At 45.6% G+C, this 21,571-nt stretch overlaps 1 long non-coding RNA gene across 1 annotated transcript; it reads right to left on the bottom strand.

Moving 5' to 3' along the window:
- Positions 1-3,628: 3,628 nt before the first annotated feature.
- Positions 3,629-4,559, bottom strand: LOC311116423. Its single transcript, XR_014611412.1, has 3 exons — positions 4,520-4,559; positions 3,950-4,037; positions 3,629-3,727 (listed from the first exon to the last, which is right to left on the bottom strand). It is a non-coding gene; the product is annotated as an uncharacterized lncRNA (long non-coding RNA).
- Positions 4,560-21,571: the final 17,012 nt, after the last annotated feature.

Raw genomic sequence — 21,571 nt, 5'->3', positions numbered from 1 at the left:
GAATGATTTTATTAAAATGTTTGTTCATAAAAAATAAATGATTTCCCCTCCTCCCACATGGATTACAGACAAGAGGCTAGGTGCGTTCTGACTGTCTTAGTGTGCGGATAAACATGACCATCACTCTCATAAAACTTAAATGAAACATCACTCCTTATGTTTTTTCTCAGCCCAAAACGCTCAATCCCATTTCTACTGTCAAAACAGGTTTTGAAAAGGCTTCTTCCACATCTTTTGGTCCATGTCTGTTTTTCACTCAGTGAAGTGCTACTATCCCCTTGGACTACAGGTTATTGCCGTCATAAGATGTCCGTCTGTCTGTTGGCTGGACAGTTTCTACCGTTTAGGACCTTTGTGGGTAAAGGTAAAGGTGGGGTATAGCAGCAGCAGTTCCTCTGAAGTCCAGTATCTGCTGGAAGGACACCTGGTGGTACGAGAGGATGAGTGTGGCCAGCCAGCCTGTTGTGCCTCCCCCTCTCCCTCCCTCCCTCCATTTCTCTCTCTCCATCTGCAGGACTCTTAAGGCTCCTGTGCGGACTGTCTCGGCTCGTGCCCTCCCAAAGCTGGCTGTGGTGATTTAAGACACGGTGTGTATGTGTGGATTTGTTTGTGGCCTCTGCCCCACTTCACTGTCCATCCGCCTGCCCTTGGCTCCCCTCCTGGGCAGCGACCACCACCCCCCTCAGTATGTCTCTGAGTCTGAGTCGTTGAGTTCCTCATCCTTGTAGAAGCCTCCATCGTGGTCGCGGTGGCCGATGTTGTTGAAGCTGCAGTAGGAGCTGTGCTCGCTGCGCAGCACGGGCAGGCTGTCGAAGGTCACACTCTTGGAGGGGCTGGTGGTGTAGTGGTTAATGGCACTGAAGGACAGGCTGGGCGCCGGGTTGCAGGGGGACACGGGCATCATGGTGGCCAGGATCAGCGCCAGGCAGTCCGCCACGTCTTTGTTGGGGGCGCAGGCCAAGGCAGGCGTGTAACCTGAGGGGTTCAAACAGAACAGCAGAGGGTCACTTCAGGAGCATCACCGTTTACTATAACACTTTTGGTGAAAAACATGAAATAACAGCAGGCTAGGAGATACAAAGTTAAGACAATAACCAAGCAGTGGACTAGAGAGAAACATTTGTGGACACATTGAGAAGAGAAGTACAGAAGAAAACGGTGTTAGCGTTATGGATCTTACCATTCTCATCGACTGCTAGCACGCTAGCACCCTTCACTAGTAGCTCCTGAACCACCACCGTCAGACCATTTCTGGCTGCAACGTGTAACGGCCTGAGGAGAAAGTACCGTCAGATTAGCCAGCAGCAAATGAGGATACCTCCCAAATGCCAGACTATTCCCTATATAGTGCACTTCTTCTAATTCTTCTGGCCCAATTAATACAGCTGAACCATACGTACGTCTGTAAGGCTGCGTTAGTCGAGTTGATGAGGTTCCTGTCTGTAATCTTCTCCAATATCAACAAAGCACTGGTTTCATGCCCCTTTAAAAACCAGAGTCAAACATGTCAGACCAAAATTTCAACCAGAGAGAGCCAACTGTTCAGATGAACGTCATCTTCATGTGGGGATGCTCACCTTACTGCAGGCCAGATGAAGAGCAGTGTTCTTGACTGCATCCTGCAGGGTGAGCTCTGCTTTGGCACTGCTCACCAACAGCTCTGACACAGACAGAGAAACATAAAGAAACTCAATTAGGAAATGAAGCAACTTATTAAAATGTAAAACAGACATGTTGAACTTAAGCCGGCTGGGCGAGGCAAAGCGGAGGAGAGGGGGCTGCGTACCGACAGCGTTGGTTTGTCCGTTCTCAGCAGCCATCATGAGGGAGGTCTTCCCGGAGGCATCGGGGGAGTTGACCTGGGCGTTGTGGCCTAGCAGCAGCTGAAGACACTCCACGTGGTCCGTGAAAGCCGCCGCATGCAGGGGGGTCCTGGAGAGAGAGGAAACTTATTTCACCGATATCATGTAGGACTGTTATAAACAAGTTTGTTCAATTAACCCTGTTTATACCATAGAAATATAAAATCACTAATAGATGTATTAAAAGTAATCTACAATCCCTCATCCAACCCCAGAGGTCATTTTATTCCCAAGACAACATTATTCTCCAGAAGAAAAGGACTTTGTCATGTGCTGTAGTTACCGGTTCTTGGTGTCAGTGGCGTTGACAATGGCCGGCCCCAGAGTGTCAATCAGCATCTCTGCAGCCCCCTCGTTGTCATTGATCACAGCACAGTGGAGGGGGCTGAACGAGTTGCCCTCGGTGACATATGCTATGACAAAGTCCTGTTTCAGTGTAAGGTCCTCCACTGAGAGTCATAACCCCTAATTCTGTTGTAGTCTTGTTCATTCCCCCACATGGCTCCGTCCACACCAATCGAATGCTTTTCAAGCCACAAGAGGGAGTGAATGAGTGTACACTTCATGGAGGAGAGAACAGAGCTACAGTCCAGTTAGTCAGTACGTACCGTTGTATGTAGGGGTGTAACGATCCATCTACTACATCGATGTATCGATTTATATTCCTATGATCCAACTACATCGATCTGTGCTCGGTGAGTTGGCCTTTTGGACAACATATATCACTCTAACATCGTTTTAAAATGTAATAAATCGATTGTATCGATACTAGGAAATAACCCATTGGATTTAAGCACGTCAGACTTTATATGGATGTTTTTTCTTAGCACTTTTAATGATAAAGGCTTTAAACATTACTCGATTCAGTCTGCCTATCCGTGACGTCATCGCCCCACGCCAGCAGCAGCGCAAAGGCGCAAAGACAACAAAACATAGCATGGCGGACGACAGAGGAGAAGCCGACGAGCGAGAAATTATCAAGCCACCATTGCGGTCCTTACAAGAAACAGGAATCTAGGAAACTTCACCTGCACTGTCCAGTATCCAGGTATTTATTTCAGTCACACTGGTTGAATTTTTGGCTAAAAGGTTACTGAATCGATTTCAAGTCACTGAATCGTTTCGGATCGTATCGTTCTAAATGAACCAATATCGTCCTTGAATCGTATCGACAACCACGAATCGTGATACAAATCGAATCGTTACACCCCTAGTTGTATGGCCTGCCTAATTCAGGGACATGTTTACGGTGCTGAAGAGAGAAAATCAGAAAATATCTAGTGTTCCGTTAGTCCAGTACGTACCGTTGTAGCAGGCCCAGTGTAGTGGCGTGTAGCCCTGGTTGTCTGTGATGACGGGGAGGGTCTCCACTGACTGGGCGGCGTGTAGGAGTCCCCCCAGCACCCCGATGTGTCCGGATGCCGCCGCCAGGTGGACAGGGGTCCGCCCCTTACAGTCCCGAACCAGGAAGCTGGCGCTGTGCTGCAGCAGGGCCTCCACACACTCCTCATGACCCGTCAACGCCTGGGAGGAAGGGCAGGGAGACAAGAATGGATTTGAATAACTAATAATCAATGATATAATAATGAATCATCAATTATTACAAATGATGTCTGGAGGCAGGTCCCCCTACAGGGATGAATACACCACTACCCATGGACAACTACTTTTCTGAAGATAATATGTATATTTGAGCCTCCCCGTCTCTTTCTGTGTGTGAGCGTATACAGCCAGCTCTCCTCCTCACCCCTCTGTGTAGCGCTGTTCTGCCCCACTTGTCTTTGGCTTCTACGCTGGCTCCCTTGTTGAGCAGTGAGTACACACAGTCTGTGTGTCCGCTCAGCACTGACAGCATCAGAGGGGTTCTGATACACAAGACAACAAGGTCATATTACAAACTGGTAATAACCAGGCTGAGTCCCAAATGGCAACCTATTCCCTATATGGTACACTACTTTTGACCCGAGCCCATAGGGTTCTGGTTTAAAGTAGTGCACCAAGTAGGGCATAGGGTGCCATTTGGGACGTAGAACTAGTGTCAAAATCTCTTTATTTCAGGAATTGTATCCAAAACCCAATTGACTTACTGTCCATTCCCGTCTTGAACGTCCACTGGACTCTGGAGGTCAGCATTTCCAATCAGCAAACGCAAACACTCCGAATGACCGTTGGTAGCTAGAGGAGGATAAACAGAGAGGATATAAGAATGTGAGATGATTGACCGTTGGTAGCTAGAGGAGGCTAAACAGAGAGGATATGAGCTGATTGCTGGACGACTATTACCTTCACATGAACAGACAGATTTCTAGAACAGTGGTATTGGTAGATGACATCCTCATGATGTTAACACAGCAGATAATAAAACATTTTGGGGCTGAGGCCCTCGAAGCCTGTCACCTGCTAGCTGTGTACCTGGCTCTGGATAGAAGTCCCCCTGTGCACTGATCTAGGATCAGCTTACCCTCCCCAGATCCTCAGCAATAATGACAAAAAATGACCTTAGATCAGTGTGTAGTGGGCATTTTCACACTATGCTATATAATATCCCTAGAGTGGACATTGGCGTCCTAGCAACATGACCAAACAAATGTCCATCTTGGTAAGGAAAACTTTTGAATTACAGAATCTCTAGGTCTTACGTGATATCCTATGCGTACCTGCAGCGTGGATGGGGGTCCTCTTCAGGGTGAAGTCTTTAACCAGGATGGAGGCTCCCTGGTTGATGAGGACGTCAACACACTCCACATGGCCTTTAAAGGCAGCCAGGTCCAGAGGGGTGCGCCCCTGGCTGTTCCTCACGTCTAGATCCAGCAGAGACTGAACCAGGACCTCCATAGCATGGTGGTGGCCGTGGTACGCCTGAATGGAAACAAACACACAGTCTGAAGCAAAGTCCAGTGGTATGCCTGAACAGATATACACTCCTAATATAATCAATGTCCTATAGTAGACCAGTGGTATGCCTGAACAGATATACACTCCTAATATAATCAATGTCCTATAGTAGACCAGTGGTACGCCTGAACAGAAATACACTCCTAATATAATCAATGTCCTATAGTAGACCAGTGGTGCGCCTGAACAGATATACACTCTTAATATAATCAATGTCCTATAGTAGACCAGTGGTATGCCTGAACAGAAACAGTCCTAGACCCCTAAAGTAGACCAGTGTCTCTCAAATCGGGTGCCCATTTTTTCTCCCGCCCAGCATCAACATCGAAGGTCCCTGCCAAGCGTGAGATTTAGAAACACTCTACTTCTCCTCTGTTGGAGGTTGATTAACTCAAATGGCAAAATAAGGAAATCATCCTCATCATCACCGTGTCAAAATATGCATGTATTTTACACTAATCAGGAACAGATAGGAACATGGTGTGTGAGTGTCTGGACAATCAACTTTTCGTGGAAAAACAACACCATGCCTGCATCCCAGATAGCACCCTATTTCCCATGTAGTGCAGTACTTTTGATCTGGGCCCATAAGGCTCTGGTCAAAAGTAGTGCACTAAATAGGGAATAGGGTGCCATTTGTCATGTGGCGAGACCCCTACAGGAGCAGGTAGGCTTTACTCACAGCTAAGTGTAGGGGGCTGATGGGAGCTCTGACATCAGAGTCGTTCAGGATGTCTGTCCCTGAGGTTTCCATTAGCTGGGGAAAGACAAGGACGGGCCAGTTTAGACTTGTAACATATTTACTTTGAAGGTTAGTCTAGTAGCATGTTTCATGTTGTAAATCTCAGTGACCAGCCCCTGCAGACATACTGGGGTGTTGCATTCGTATCTTAAACAAGCTAGTGTGAGGAAAAGTAACCAACTGGTACTTACCACATCTAAAGGTGTTTCACTTGCAATCTGGAAAAAGAACATCAAGAGTGACGATGCGGCCACGACAAACATGCAACCACACCTTAAAACCTACTGAATATCAACGTCTGTCCCAAATGGCACCCTATTCCCTATATAGTGCATTACTTTTGACCAGAGCCCTATGGGCCCTACATTCATTTGGGACGCAGACAAAATGGTCTGTGAATGCAGGGCGTCTAGTCCCCTGTGGTTCTGACTCACCAGCTCCAGACAGAGGCGGTGTCCGTACGCAGACGCGTAATGGACTGCGTTGTAGCCCTGATTGTCCCTGATCCCTGGGTTAGCGTCGTTTCGCAGCAAATATTCCAGACACCTAGAGGTCAGAGGTCAAGAGTTCACTAATCATTATACCAACATCAAGACAGACAGATAAGCAAGCAGAGACACTTTCCCAAAGGAGACGTGGCCAAGCTTTCACACTGCAGATTTAACACTAGTATGTATTCAAACACGACCAACAACATACTCTAGACTACAGTGAAATGTGAAAGGTCATGGCACCACAACATACTCTCCAGACTACAGTGAAATGTGAAAGGTCATGGCACCACAACATACTCTCCAGACTACAGTGAAATGTGAAAGGTCATGGCACCACAACATACTCTCCAGACTACAGTGAAATGTGAAAGGTCATGGCACCACAACATACTCTCCAGACTACAGTGAAATGTGAAAGGTCATGGCACCACAACATACTCTCCAGACTACAGTGAAATGTGAAAGGTCATGGCACCACAACATACTCTCCAGACTACAGTGAAATGTGAAAGGTCATGGCACCACAACATACTCTCCAGACTACAGTGAAATGTGAAAGGTCATGGCACCACAACATACTCTCCAGACTACAGTGAAATGTGAAAGGTCATGGCACCACAACATACTCTCCAGACTACAGTGAAATGTGAAAGGTCATGGCACCACAACATACTCTCCAGACTACAGTGAAATGTGAAAGGTCATGGCACCACAACATACTCTAGACTACAGTGAAATGTGAAAGGTCATGGCACCACAACATACTCTCCAGACTACAGTGAAATGTGAAAGGTCATGGCACCACAACATACTCTCCAGACTACAATGAAATGTGAAAGGTCATGGCACCACAACACACACAACAGTAAGAGAGGTGTGAGACGTACTTTCCGTCTGTGTCGGAGGCAGCAGCGTAGTGGAGCGGGGTGCAACCCCTTTTATCCAGATCGTTCACACTGGCCCCAGACCCCACCAAGGCAAACAGACACTGGTAGTTACAATTGGCTGCCGCATAATGCAGAGGACTCCTAGAAGAACGCACAGAAACCATTCAACATCAACAACAGAAACAGCTTATTGGAGCTGTATAACATTTACATTTTACATTTACGTCATTTAGCAGACACTCTTATCCAGTGCGACTTACAGGAGCAATTAGGGTTAAGTGCCTTGCTGCAGTGCACATAGACACATTTTTCACCTAGTCAGCTAGGGGATTTGAACCAGCAACCTTTCGGTTACTGACCCAACGCTCTTAACCGCTAGGCTACCTGCCGCCCAATATTTCCCATAATAATTCCTATATGCCCCTATACTATATTCCCCATTATCATAAAGATCACATATGAAAGTTATTTGATGCCACAGACAGACCTTCCGAAGCTGTCCTTTCTGTTGAAGTCTGCCCCTGTGTTGAGCAGCAGATTCAGACAGTCCAGGTTCCTGGTAACAAGATATCAAGTTCAGAAAGGCTCTCGTACATCTGAGCTATCAGGTGGATGGTAACAAGATATCAAGTTCAGAAAGGCTCTCGTACATCTGAGCTATCAGGTGGATGGTAACAAGATATCAAGTTCAGAAAGGCTCTCGTACATCTGAGCTATCAGGTGGATGGTAACAAGATATCAAGTTCAGAAAGGCTCTCGTTCATCTGAGCTATCAGGTGGATGGTAACAAGATATCAAGTTCAGAAAGGCTCTCGTACATCTGAGCTATCAGGTGGATGGTAACAAGATATCAAGTTCAGAAAGGCTCTCGTTCATCTGAGCTATCAGGTGGATGGTAACAAGATATCAAGTTCAGAAAGGCCCTTTCACATCTGAGCTATCAGGTGGATGGTAACAATGAGAACCTGAAAGAAAAGAGAAACCCGTACACTGCTCTTGCTAGTATCACTGTTTTTATAATGCTAATAAAAGCTATAATAAAAAGTGATACTAGCAAGAGCAGTTTGCAGGTTTCTCTTCTCTTTCAAGAAGATATAAAGACAATTTAGACCAGAGCGCAAGTCAATACCACCATGGCATGGAACCACATTATACAGAAATGATACCGCACTAATGATCTAAACGATTTTTTTATACTGCTAAACAATGTGAAATGTAAGAGTGTGAATATGTGTTTGTTCTTTCTGGTGGCTTTCCAGTTCATGAACTAAATATTCCATGGTGTAAAGCCTGGACCAGTCCACTCACCCAACAGCTGCTGCAGCATGTAAACAGGTCCTTCCAAAGTCGTCAGGGGTGTCTATATCAAAGCCTGATAAGAGGAGCTTCCGACAGCAGTCAGAGAACCCACTGAGAGCAGCCAGGTGGAGGCGGAACATCCCATGGACGCCTCGCCTGCAACACATTTTTACATTTTAGACTTTAAGCAGACACTCTTATCCAGAGTGACTTACAGTTGATTCAGCTAAGATTGGAAACAACACCACATCACAGTCCTCATTAAACCCCACAGCAGATCAACACATCAGCATGCTGCAATGCCCTGTCTATCAACCCCCCACACACCACAATGTGTTGAGCATAGTCTCCAAGCGGCAATTCGGTCAATGACAGAATTGCAGATGCATGTTGCATTATTGCTGGAAACTGTGTGTGTGTGTGTTCTCACTTGGCTGTGTCAGCTCCGTTCGTGATGAGTGTATTGATGAGTAACTCGTGGCCGTAGCGAGCAGAGATGTGCAGGGGTGTGTTTCCATTATTTTCTTCACAGTCGATCTCAGCACCTACAGAACACACACACACACAGACACACACACACAGACACACACACACAGACACACACACACAGACACACACACACACACACACACACACACAGACACACACACACGTCAACCACTTGACCCTAGAGGCCTCATGAAGCTTCATGTTCAACCACATTGCAAGTAACATTGCTCTGTGCCAGTGAATCATGGTTTGAAGACTAAAGACAATGCTGAAGAGCCTACTGGTTCATATATATTCAGTTGAGAGCATTCACAGCGACTCACCATTCTGGATGATGGCTTGAGATCTGGAGAAGCGTCCGTGGATGGCCGTCATGTGGAGGGGGGTCTTTCCATCTTTACTCTGCAGATAGAAAGACAAAGATGGTTCACACGGCAGTCTGTGCTGCTGACCACAGGCAAAATCAAACACGTATTGGAGGAGCGCTTGATTGCATTTAGTTTGCATTGTTAGGCCTATTCCATTGGTATTTGAATGTAGACCAAGGCCAAATACTAAGCCATGTGCTGCGTCAGTGTGTGCGTCGCAAATGGCACCCTATTCTCTTCATAGTGAACTACTTTTTGAACCAAAGTAGTGTACTTATAAAGGGAACAGGGTGCCATTTGGGACACAGGCAGTGCCACCACGGCTCCTTGCTCTATGGGTCCCTGGTCAAAAGTAGTGCACTACATAGGGAATAGGGTGTTATTTAGTTCAGACACAGTGTTGGTCATCCGGTCTCCTCACCTTGATGTTGACGAGGGCCCCGTTGCCCACCAGCAGCTCCAGGCAGAGCGCCCCATGGCACGAGGCGGCCGTGAAGTGGAGTGGGGCGAAACCCTTCTCGTTCACCTGGTTCACGTTGGCGCCACACTCGATCAGCTCATTCACCACCACGTCCTGCCCGTTGTAGCATGCCACGTGGAGGGGGGTGTTACCGTACCCATTGGGCTCATTTATCTGGAGGGAGCAAGGGAGGGAAAAGAGTGGAGAGAGAGAGGGGGGGGGGGGGGGGAACAAAACAATACATTCCTGATCAGGTCACTTGGTTCTGAAAACCCCCTGGCCCAAAACACTGGCTCCAACCTCCATCTCTTCATTACTTGGTTATGAAAACCCCCTGGTCCAACCTCTCTCTCTTCATTACTTGGTTCTGAAAACCCCCTGGTCCAACCTCTCTCTCTTCATTACTTGGTTATGAAAACCCCCTGGTCCAACCTCTCTCTCTTCATTACTTGGTTCTGAAAACCCCCTGGTCCAACCTCTCTCTCTTCATTACTTGGTTCTGAAAACCCCCTGGTCCAACCTCTCTCTCTTCATTACTTGGTTATGAAAACCCCCTGGTCCAACCTCTCTCTCTTCATTACTTGGTTCTGAAAACCCCCTGGTCCAACCTCTCTCTCTTCATTACTTGGTTATGAAAACCCCCTGGTCCAACCTCTCTCTCTTCATTACTTGGTTCTGAAAACCCCCTGGTCCAAAACACTGGCTCCAACCTCCATCTCTTCATTACTTGAAAGGAAATCATTCGCCAACCCACTAGAGCTCTGTATTTTCATTGAGTTGTAATTGAACAGTGACTACACATTTGAATGCGTGTTGACTCACATCCACTCCAAGGTCCAGGAGGTACTTGACCACACTGATCATTCCACTGGAGGCTGCAGAGTGGAGAGGGGTGTAGGCCTTCTTGTCTTTACAGGACACCTCTGATCCATGAGAGGCCAGCAGTTTCACCACCTCAATGTGCCCTATGGTAGGTAGAGAGAGCGAGAGGGAGAGAGAGATTAGTTTACAGTGGTACACAGCACCATAAGCAACACCTAAATCATGTTAGTACAACTGAAAACATCTAATCAACCTACTTAGTACATGATTCTGACATAATAACACACTAGACGTGGCTCATACAGCTGAGCTGTGAGACTAACACACAGTCCATTCATTCATTCATTCATTGGTATAAAGGACATTAGTCAGAATGTAAATGATGTGGTAAACTCATCACCCATGTAAGCAGCCCAGTGGATTGCTCGGCGATCCTTCTTGTCAAAGGCATTAATGTTGGCTCCTCTGGAGAGAAGCAGCCTCACCATCTAACAGGGAGAGGAGAGAGAAACAAAACACAGGTTGAGGAAAACTAAACAGCAAAATCCGCTAAATCTGGCTTCAAAGCCTTCCCTTTAAAATTATATATTTTGTATTCACAATGAATGAAAGATAACATGTAAAGACATGGTACATTTCTCCCCTTTTAGTCCCCCTTTGACCTCCCCCTCCCCCCAGAATGCCTCCAAACACATTTAAAAAGAAAGGGAAAGTAATTGACTTACATGTCAGAAAACAAAACAAAAGTATACAACAACGTTACTTCAAGCAAAAATGTAATAGCCTAACAATTTCAGGTGATTAAGTGATTTTATAGGCCTATATAGCAGTAATCTCAAGGTGGGGCCAAGAGTACTAATCTGGAGGAAGTGTTTGGAGCTGTTCAAAATAGGATATCATCGGGTCCCAGGAGGAATAAAATGAGTTGGTTGACCCTCGAATGGTAACTTCATTTTTTCTCATTTTAGGAACAGCTTCAGATCTTCGAGCCAAAGAGAGGCTAAGGGAGGATTGATAGATTTCCAATCCAATAAAATCCTTCTGCGGGCTAACAGGGAGGCAAAGGCAATGGCATCTAGCTGTCTATTGGTCAGAGAAGGATTGTTGTTTGGTACTCCAAAAATAGCAATTTCTGCACTAGGCTGCAACTTTATATCAAATGCTTCAGAAAGGGTTTTAAATAGTGGACAAATAATCTGCCAGACGGGGACAGGACCAGAACATGTGGGTCAAGTCCACCAAGGAGCTTTTACACCTGTCACATGTACCATCAATATTTGGGTAGAATTTGGACAATCTGGCCTTACTGAAATGGATACGGTAAAGTACCTTAAACTGTATAAGGCTGAGCCGGGCACAAGAGGAGCTTCCATTTACCCTCAGTAAGGCATTTCACACTCAGATCGGATTTTATTCAAAGCCTCCTCTGAACAAACTCAAGCATACAACTAGGGCTGTGATGGTCATGGAACTTCAGGTGTCGGTGATTGGCGTGTCTTATGTACGTGGTCATCGACAAAACTGACAGCTGACAGGGGGGCGGGACGGACATTAGCAAAGGAAAACATTAGCGCGTTTAGGCCAGTCTTGCTCTCAAGTTTGGGGAAGCTAATTTTCTCCATGAAAAATATCAAGCATTCCATGCATCATCACATTTGCAAACTTATTAAAAAAAAAAAAAAAAATTCACCTTTATTTAACCAGGTAAGCCAGTTGAGAACAAGTTCTCATTTACAACTGCGACCTGGCCAAGATAAAGCAAAGCAGTGCGATAAAAACAACACAGAGTTACATTTGGGGTAAAAAAACATAAAGTCAAAAATACAACAGAAAATATATATACAGTGTGTGCAAATGTAGCAAGTTATGGAGGTAAGGCAATAAATAGGCTATAGTGCAAAATAATTACAATAGTATTAACACTGGAATGCTAGATGTGCAAGAGATTATGTGCAAATAGAGATACCGGGGTGCAAAAGAGCAAAATAAATAACAATATAGGGATGAGGTAGTTGGGTGGCCTAATTTCAGATGGGCTGTGTACAGGTGCAGTGATCGGTAAGGTGCTCTGACAACTGATGCTTAAAGTTAGTGAGGGAGATAAGAGTCTCCAGCTTCAGAGATTTTTGCAATTCGTTCCAGTCATTGGCAGCAGAGAACTGGAAGGAATGGCGGCCAAAGGAGGTGTTGGCTTTGGGAATGACCAGTGAGATATACCTGCTGGAGCGCAGACTACGGGTGGGTGCTGCTATGGTGACCAATGAGCTAAGATAAGGCGGGGATTTGCCTAGCAGTGATTTATAGATGGCCTGGAGCCAGTGGGTTTGACGACGAACATGTAGTGAGGACCAGCCAACAAGAGCGTACAGGTCACAGTGGTGGGTAGTGTATGGGGCTTTGGAGACAAAACGGATGGCACTGTGATAGACTACATCCAGTTTGCTGAGTAGAGTGTTGGAGGCTATTTTGTAAATGACATCGCCGAAGTCAAGGATCGGTAGGATAGTCAGTTTTACGAGGGCATGTTTGGCAGCATGAGTGAAGGAGGCTTTGTTTGCGAAATAGGAAGCCGATTCTAGATTTAACTTTGGATTGGAGATTCTTTATGTGAGTCTGGAAGGAGAGTTTACAGTCTAACCAGACACCTAGGTATTTGTAGTTGTCCACATACTCTAGGTCAGACCCGTCGAGAGTGGTGATTCTAGTCGGGAGGGCGGGTGCCAGCAGCGTTCGATTGAAAAGCATACATTTAGTTTTACTAGTGTTTAAGAGCAGTTGGAGGCTACTGAAGGAGTGTTGTATGGCATTGAAGCTCGTTTGGAGGTTTGTTAACACAGTGTCCAATGAAGGGCCAGATGTATACAAAATGGTGTCGTCTGCGTAGAGGTGGATCTGAGAGTCACCAGCAGCAAGAGCGACATCATTGATATACACGGAGAAAAGTGTCGGCCCAAGAATTGAACCCTGTGGCACCCCCATAGAGACTGCCATAGGTCCAGACAACAGGCCCTCCGATTTGACACACTGAACTCTATCTGAGAAGTAGTTGGTGAACCAGGCGAGGCAGTCATTTGAGAAACCAAGGCTATTTAGTCTGCCAATAAGAATGCGGTGGTTGACAGAGTCGAAAGCCTTGGCCAGGTCGATGAAGACGGCTGCACAGTACTGTCTATTATCAATCGCGGTTATAATATCGTTATCCTATGTTGATTTATGACAAGTTCATTGACTAGGGCCCTATAAAATAAGCGTTGCGGACCGAATCACGGAATCCAGACATTAAACCGAAATTCAACAATATTCAAACATTTATTGAACTTAGTAAGAAATCAACTAAATCTATTCAACTTGTTAGAAAACACATTCATTTGCCCAAGTCAATCATAAGACATGAACAATTTATTTTATTTTATTTAACAAAATGCATCAGTGATTCGTATTTCCATGAACTTTCTGAAACGGCACAGGAATGCCCCTGTCTGTGTGCATGTGTGCGGTGCGCGCGTATGTCTACACTTTGTGTAGCCGTTAGCGATGATGCTAATGATAACCTTCTTCTGGTAGGGAAGGAATGGCTTTCCCCAAAACCTTCGCAAGTAAATGTTAACTACAAAGTAGCCTATGCCTGCCTGGCAGAATTATACCGTGATCATTTGCATCACTCCAGTGGCCATTTGTTCTACAGCAACACCGCTTAACCAAACAAAGGTCTCTTCCTGGTGCACGCTTGCATTTAAGGGTAACTACACCCCAAAATCTAAATGTCTTACATTTTTCCCAGACCTCACAAATGGTCACCTGATAGGGTTTAAACATTGTTGTGGACATAGAACATCCAATTGTGCTGTTTTGCTATTAAAAAGGTGTACTTTTGAGATCGAAAACCTGCCAAAACAGGGACAAACGGTCAACGGGGAAATCTAAACGGAGAAAAGGGAACTTGGGAATTAACGGAATCAGGCAAAACATTGAAGGGATTTTATAGTGCCCTAATGGACTACAGACATTGACTGTCTCCTAGACTAAAAACTAAGATTGCATGTACTGCCTATATTTTGAGGGAAACGCACTGTCCATTATTTGATTTGATCAGGGCAGGGCAGGGCAGCACACAAACTGCATTTAGTCCAATAACAATCCATGATATTATTAGGGTGATAAATAAAAGGCAGTTGCTCCATGACACAAGAGCACGCTCTACTGGGACAAAAAGCTTACAGCACCTGGTATTCCCAGGCGGTCTCCCATCCAAGTACTAACCAGGCCCAACCCTGCTTAGCTTCCGAGATCGGGCGTATTCAGGCTGGTATGGCCGTAAGCGAGGGAACAACTCTTGGTACACTATATAAAGTAAATTTGTCACTCACTCTGAAAGGGACACAGAAACTTATCCACTTTGTGACACAAACTGAAGAAGCTCAACCCTTGCTTACATTTCCTATATATATATACACAGGTAAAAGTCAGTAAATTAGAATATTTTGAAAAACTTGATTTATTTCAGTAATTGCATTCAAAAGGTGTAACTTGTACATTATATTTATTCATTGCACACAGACTGATGCATTCAAATGTTTATTTCATTTAATTTTGATGATTTGAAGTGGCAACAAATGAAAATCCAAAATTCTGTGTGTCACAAAATTAGAATATTACTTAAGGCTAATACAAAAAAGGGATTTTTTAGAAATGTTGGCCAACTGAAAAGTATGAAAATGAAAAATATGAGCATGTACAATACTCAATACTTGGTTGGAGCTCCTTTTGCCTCAATTACTGCATTAATGCGGCGTGGCATGGAGTCGATGAGTTTCTGGCACTGCTCAGGTGTTATGAGAGCCCAGGTTGCTCTGATAGTGGCCTTCAACTCTTCTGCGTTGTTGGGTCTGGCATTCTGCATCTTCCTTTTCACAATACCCCACAGATTTTCTATGGGGCTAAGGTCAGGGGAGTTGGCTGGCCAATTTAGAACAGAAATACCATGGTCCGTAAACCAGGCACGGGTAGATTTTGCGCTGTGTGCAGGCGCCAAGTCCTGTTGGAACCTGAAATCTCCATCTCCATAGAGCAGGTCAGCAGCAGGAAGCATGAAGTGCTCTAAAACTTGCTGGTAGACGGCTGCGTTGACCCTTGATCTCAGGAAACAGAGTGGACCGACACCAGCAGATGACATGGCACCCCAAACCATCACTGATGGTGGAAACTTTACACTAGACTTCAGGCAACGTGGATCCTGTGCCTCTCCTGTCTTCCTCCAGACTCTGGGACCTCGATTTCCAAAGGAAATGCAAAATTTGCTTTCGTCAGAAAACATGACTTTAGACCACTCAGCAGCAGTCCAGCTCTTTTTTTCCTTAGCCCAGGTGAGACGCTTTTCGCGCTGTTTCTTGGTCAACAGTGGCTTGACACGAGGTATGCGGCAGTTGAAACCCATGTCTTTCAAGCGTCTCTTGGTGGTGGATCTTGAAGCCCTGACTCCAGCAGCTGTCCACTCCTTGTGAATCTCCCCCACATTTTTGAATGGGTTTTTTTTCACAATCTTGACTAGGGCGCGGTGATCCCTATCGCTTGTACACTTTTTCTGACCACAGTTTTTCCTTCCCTTTGCCTCTCTATTAATGTGTTTGGACACAGAGCTCTGAGAACAGCCAGCCTCTTCTGCAATAACCTTTTGTGTCTTTCCCTCCTTGTGCAATGTGTCGATGGTCGCCTTTTGGACAGCTGTCAAATCTGAAGTCTTCCCCATGTTTGTGTAGGCTTCAGAACTGGACTGAGAGACCATTTAAAGCCCTTTGCAGGTGTTTTGAGTTAATCAGCTGATTATTTTGTGGCACCAGGTGTCTTCAAAATGTAACCCTTACACAATATTCTAATTTTGTGACACACGGAATTTTGGATTTTCATTTGTTGCCACTTCAAATCATCAAAATTAAATGAAATAAACATTTGAATGCATCAGTCTGTGTGCAATGAATAAATATAATGTACAAGTTACACCTTTTGAATGCAATTACTGAAATAAATCAAGTTTTTCAAAATATTATAATTTACTGACTTTTACCTGTATATATATATATGAGTCTTGTGGGGGGGGGGGGGGGGGAAGAGGGCCTATCCTATGTTGATTTATGACAAGTTCATTGACTAGGAATCCTCATCTCATTCCCAGACCCAGTGTAACCCCTCTTCTCTAGGTAGACTTCCATTAACTCCTCCCACTCCAGGACAGAGTACTTATCTGAGCCATCACCCCTAAAAAGAGGTGGAGCACTAACATCTGACTTCACAACCAGATTCAGCTTGGACGCATCAATAAAGGTTGACCCACACTGCTCAGGCAGGGGAAACTGCTGGGGTTGGTGAGGGGGACGGGCAGGAGAAAGACTTGAAACCCCAGGCTGCAGTAAACTCGCTCTGATAGATTCTCCTATCTCTGAACCAATCTGCTTAATAAGGTCACTAAGCTGACTCGGAGGCGTCCCATTATCACCGAGTACTGTGGATGATGGTACATCAAAAGACAGAGGTGGGATACCCTGGTCAGGTGGAACAAACAGCCTACCCCTCCCAGTGCTTGCAAACTCAGGACTAGCAAACGCTCTACTCCCAGGAGCTGACTGTACAATTGGTGTAAATGGAAGGACACCCCTCCCTCTACCCACACTAAAATCCCCAGCATAACACGGGTGCATTTAGTGCATTCAAATACCCCCCCCCAAAAAATGCAATAAACAAATTCATCCAAAACATACAAATAAGCACGAATACCTGTATCTAATGAATATGCTACATTCACTTTCACTGTTTACAGTATATATTCACTTACAGTAAGCCATCAACAAATTCACATGCGCAGGTCGTGCACCTCATCCACATGCACAGCTCCGGCGGTCGGCTTGAGCTGACCAGTCGGCAGGTCACGTAATTAGGACACTGCCACAACTGGAATTCTGATGGTTGGATAATTTTTATTCGACCTGCACACAAAGAGACAACACACAATATGTTAGCTCTTGGTGCAGCCACAGCTCTCGGGCACCTTGCTAGTTGAAGGTCAGGCAAAAGAGAACAGGTGCTGCATGCACACATTCAGTGCCTAACAACACACTATACAATACAAGTAAAATGATATACAACATAATTCTGACAAAATAAATGACATACCTGTACACGAAGAGACAACACACAATAGTTTAGCCCTTGGTGCAGCCACAGCTCTCGGGCACCTGCGTGAGCACATAGAAACTCACTCAAACACTGCCCCAAATACTCCCGAGTTACAATAGGTACCCTAATTAGCGAGCTCGGTGAAAGTTGTTAACATACATCTTTATATTGTCCACATTGTAACAAAACCTGTAGTTGCGTAACAGCACTTTGTGTAACTTTACCACAGTTTTATATCGACAAATTACGGCGCCAAGGACAACATACCTTGCTAGTTGAAGGTCAGGCAAAAGAGAACAATAAGAGGGTACATAAATACAGATAACCCGCGATGGACCAAACCAAAATATACACAACTTTTACAATTAGGTGTATTAACAATATAGATACATAAAAATGTTTGTACACCAAAAAATAACATTAGCTATGGAGCTGTAATTAAATAAAGAAACCACATTGAATTACTATTATTATTAACTTTTTAACATCCCCTCTTGACCTGGCCTACTTGAACTGTCCTTGTGTGCAGCAATTTGGTGCATAATCTAGGGGAACAACATCACACTACTACACATATAATTCAAGTCATACCTTTATTGTCATTCATGCTCTTATTTTTAACCGAGTAGTTTTGCAAAAGTGTAACCTGCGTCAATTCTAGGAAATATTGGAATAACGTGCTTAAGAGGACACCTGACACGCACAACAGGATAACACAACAACCAGATTTTCAATTGACAATCATTGATTTAAATGGACGTGGTCAATAGATTTGTATAGGCATATATACTAATTTAATTTAACTTGTAAGCCAAGGTTGGATTAGTAGGTCTATGCAACTTGCACCTGGATAACCGCGTCATGAATCGGAACGGGCTCCAACGTCCTCATATACACATTATGACAAAAAAAAGATCTTAATCTTTCACGAAATAAAGATATAGAAGAAAACAGGTTATAGAAACTCAATTTCTCCATGGCAATAGAATGTAAACATGTATGTTGCGCCAAACATAACCAAATATCGCCTACAACTCAATTCTCAGCGCAGCAAATTGGACGATTCCACAGGCATTGATCATTCGCGACTTTAAGTAATTCCTGTTATCTCTAGAGCATCCCGTATATTTATAGCGCTGCATTTCGTCCCCCTCTGACCATGGATAGGGTTGGGAGCATTCCTGAGTTCACTTATGGTCCCACTAAGGTAATTTTAGGAGATATTCCTTTTGGCATACTGTAAATGCCTGTGCATAATGTACCTAATAAAGCATACTTATTTTAATTATCTTCAAAGGAATTCTGTAGAAGCAGCCTTTATTTTCAGACTCTGCAGGCCTGCTGGGAGGAAGCATATTACAATAAACAGGTAAGATTCATCCCACAAAAACAGTAACCACAGAAAGAAAGAGATAGATTTAATCCCAAAACAAGAGTTTTATTTCAAGACAGTTTAGAGAAGATGGTCATAAGAGTTCTTAATATCACTTGCAAATTGTGAGACATGAGCAGTTGTGAAATGTTACGAGAGGCCCTTCTGAAAGCACATTATATGGTCTTTAGTGGCACGGTCTCACACCTTACCTCATCTTGCAGAAGAAGCTCATGGTCCACTATCTGCTGCTCCAGAGTCGAGGCCAGGTCTCGCCCCATGTCACCATGGAGCACATGAGCGACTGGCTGGTGTCTCAGGGCAAAAAATCCCTTAGTGAGAGGTGAGTACCACGTCAGCTCTCACCTTCACTGCCATTCTCTGTCACCAGCAGCACTCCAGGAGGTGTGGGTAAAATAAACAACAGATAAATAGGAAGCCAGGAAAGTTGAAATGCTTTGTGTTTTATTTGAAGGGTGTGGAAGGAAACCCTGGAGGAGGGGAACGAACTCGCTCGGCTGGTAAGAGAATGAGAGTTAGAGACTTAGACTATCAGTCAGTGAGCTCTTTTCTAGCCTTTCAACAACTAGTTAGTACAGCAGAATATATCTGTTGTGAAATTACACTAATGGGACTTCCTGTTTCCTACGGCAGACCTGGGAAGTAAACACCTGCCTAAAAATGATTGACATGGAGCACAAGGCTGTCTGCAAGCTCCGCCGCTCTATGCACCCCACCTCTCCAGCTGGCGCTGACATGTGAGTTCCATGTACTGCCCCGCATACGGCTTGCTCCATTCATCTACACATCTGGAGCTATGCAGAAAAAAACTAGGGCAGTGTTCTCTGTGTGAACATTGCACATTGTTTAGCTTTCTCTGCTGCTTTTTGTTGATTTCAGCGACCCCAAGGTCCACATCATCATGGAGAGAGCTGTGAGGAGCATTCAGGACAAGCTGTCCAATAAGCCCTGTAGCAACCTGCTCAGCCCATCCCAGGTGGTGGTGGAGCTGGTGCCCAGGATCCTCCTGGCCCTGTGGCTTCAGCCAGAGGAAGGCCATTCAGATCACCCCATCCTCCTAAGCGGGATGGCTGTGAGTATGGTGGTGGCCGTAGGGGAGAAGCTCTCCAGCATGTTGAAGGCCTCTTCTCCTCACACCCCTTTCTCCCGGGCTGCTACTTTTGACTCTGTGAGGTCGATCCTTGGGAGAATCAGCCAGTCCTTCTCCCTGGATGACCTCACAACCCCTTTTTTTATGAGCTCTGTCTGTGCCTTTGTGGCGGACGAGGTGAAAAGCTACTTCCAGCCTACTGCAGACACCCTGCCAGTTCCCCCTGTCCTAGTGGTGGCCGTCTCCGCCACACTACCAGCTGACATCCAAGCAGGTGAGTAGCACTCATAGAGAACACTCTGACATATGCCTTTTGTCATGACATCCTGGTGCCTTGTAGTAGTAAAGCCAATCAGGATTTTAATTGTCACCCCAAACACAGATGCAGACCAGGATTCTTCCCACCTGGAGGTTGTGGAAATCCCCCATAACACAGAGGCAGACCCAGCTTCTTCCCACCCATTGGTTGTGGACATCACCCCTAACACAGAGTCAGACCCTGCTTCTTCCAACCTGGAGGTTGTGGACATCACCCATAACACAGAGGCAGACCCGGCTTCTTCTCAGCTGGAGGTTGTGGACATCACCCCTAACAAAGAGGCACACCTGGCTTCTTCCCACCTGGAGCTTGTGGACATCACCCCTAACACAGAGGCTGAGACGGCTTCTACCCACCTGAAGTTTGTGGTCATCACCCCTAACACAGAGTTAGACCCGGCTTCTTCCTATCAGGAGGTTGTGGAAACCACCCCTAACACAGAGACAGACCCGGCTTCTTCCCACCTGGAGCTTGTGGACATCACCCCAAACACAGAGGCAGACCCGGCTTCTTCCCACCGTATGGTTGTTGACATCTCCCATAACTCAGAGGCAGACCCAGCATCTTCCCACCTGGAGGTTGTGGACATCACCTCAAACACAGAGGCAGACCCGGCTTCTTCTCACCTGGAGGTTGTGGACATCACCCCTAACAAAGAGGCACACCTTGCTTCTTCCCAACTGGAGGTTGTGGACATCACTCCTAACAAAGAGGCACACCTGGCTTCTTCCCACCAGGAGCTTGTGGACATCACCCCTAACACAGAGGCAGACCCATCTTCTTCCCACCAGGAGGTTATGGAAATCATCCCTAACACAGAGGCAGACCTGGCTGCTTTCCACTTGGAGCTTGTGGACATCACCCCTAACACAGAGGCTAAGAAGGCTTCTACCCACCTGAAGTTTGTGGTCATCACCCCTAACACAGAGTTAGACCCGGCTTCTTCCTATCAGGAGGTTGTGGAAACCACCCCTAACACAGAGACAGACCCGGCTTCTTCCCACCTGGAGCTTGTGGACATCACCCCAAACAAAGAGGCAGATCCTGCTTCTTCCCACCTGGAGTTTGTGGACATCACCCCTAACACAGATGCAGACCTGGCTTCTTCCCACCTAGAGGTTGTGGACATCACCCCAAACACAGAGGCAGATCCTGCTTCTTCCCACCTGGAGCTTGTGGACATCACCCCTAACACAGAGGCAGACCCGGCTTCTTTCCACCTAGTTGTTGTGGACATAACCTTTAACACAGAGGCAGACCCGGCTTATTCCCAGCTGGAAGTTG

This window comes from Coregonus lavaretus (genome assembly GCF_964263955.1).
Source record: "Coregonus lavaretus genome assembly, contig: HAP1_SCAFFOLD_368, whole genome shotgun sequence".
NCBI lineage: Eukaryota > Metazoa > Chordata > Actinopteri > Salmoniformes > Salmonidae > Coregonus > Coregonus lavaretus.
This window is presented reverse-complemented; position numbering and strand designations above follow the sequence as displayed.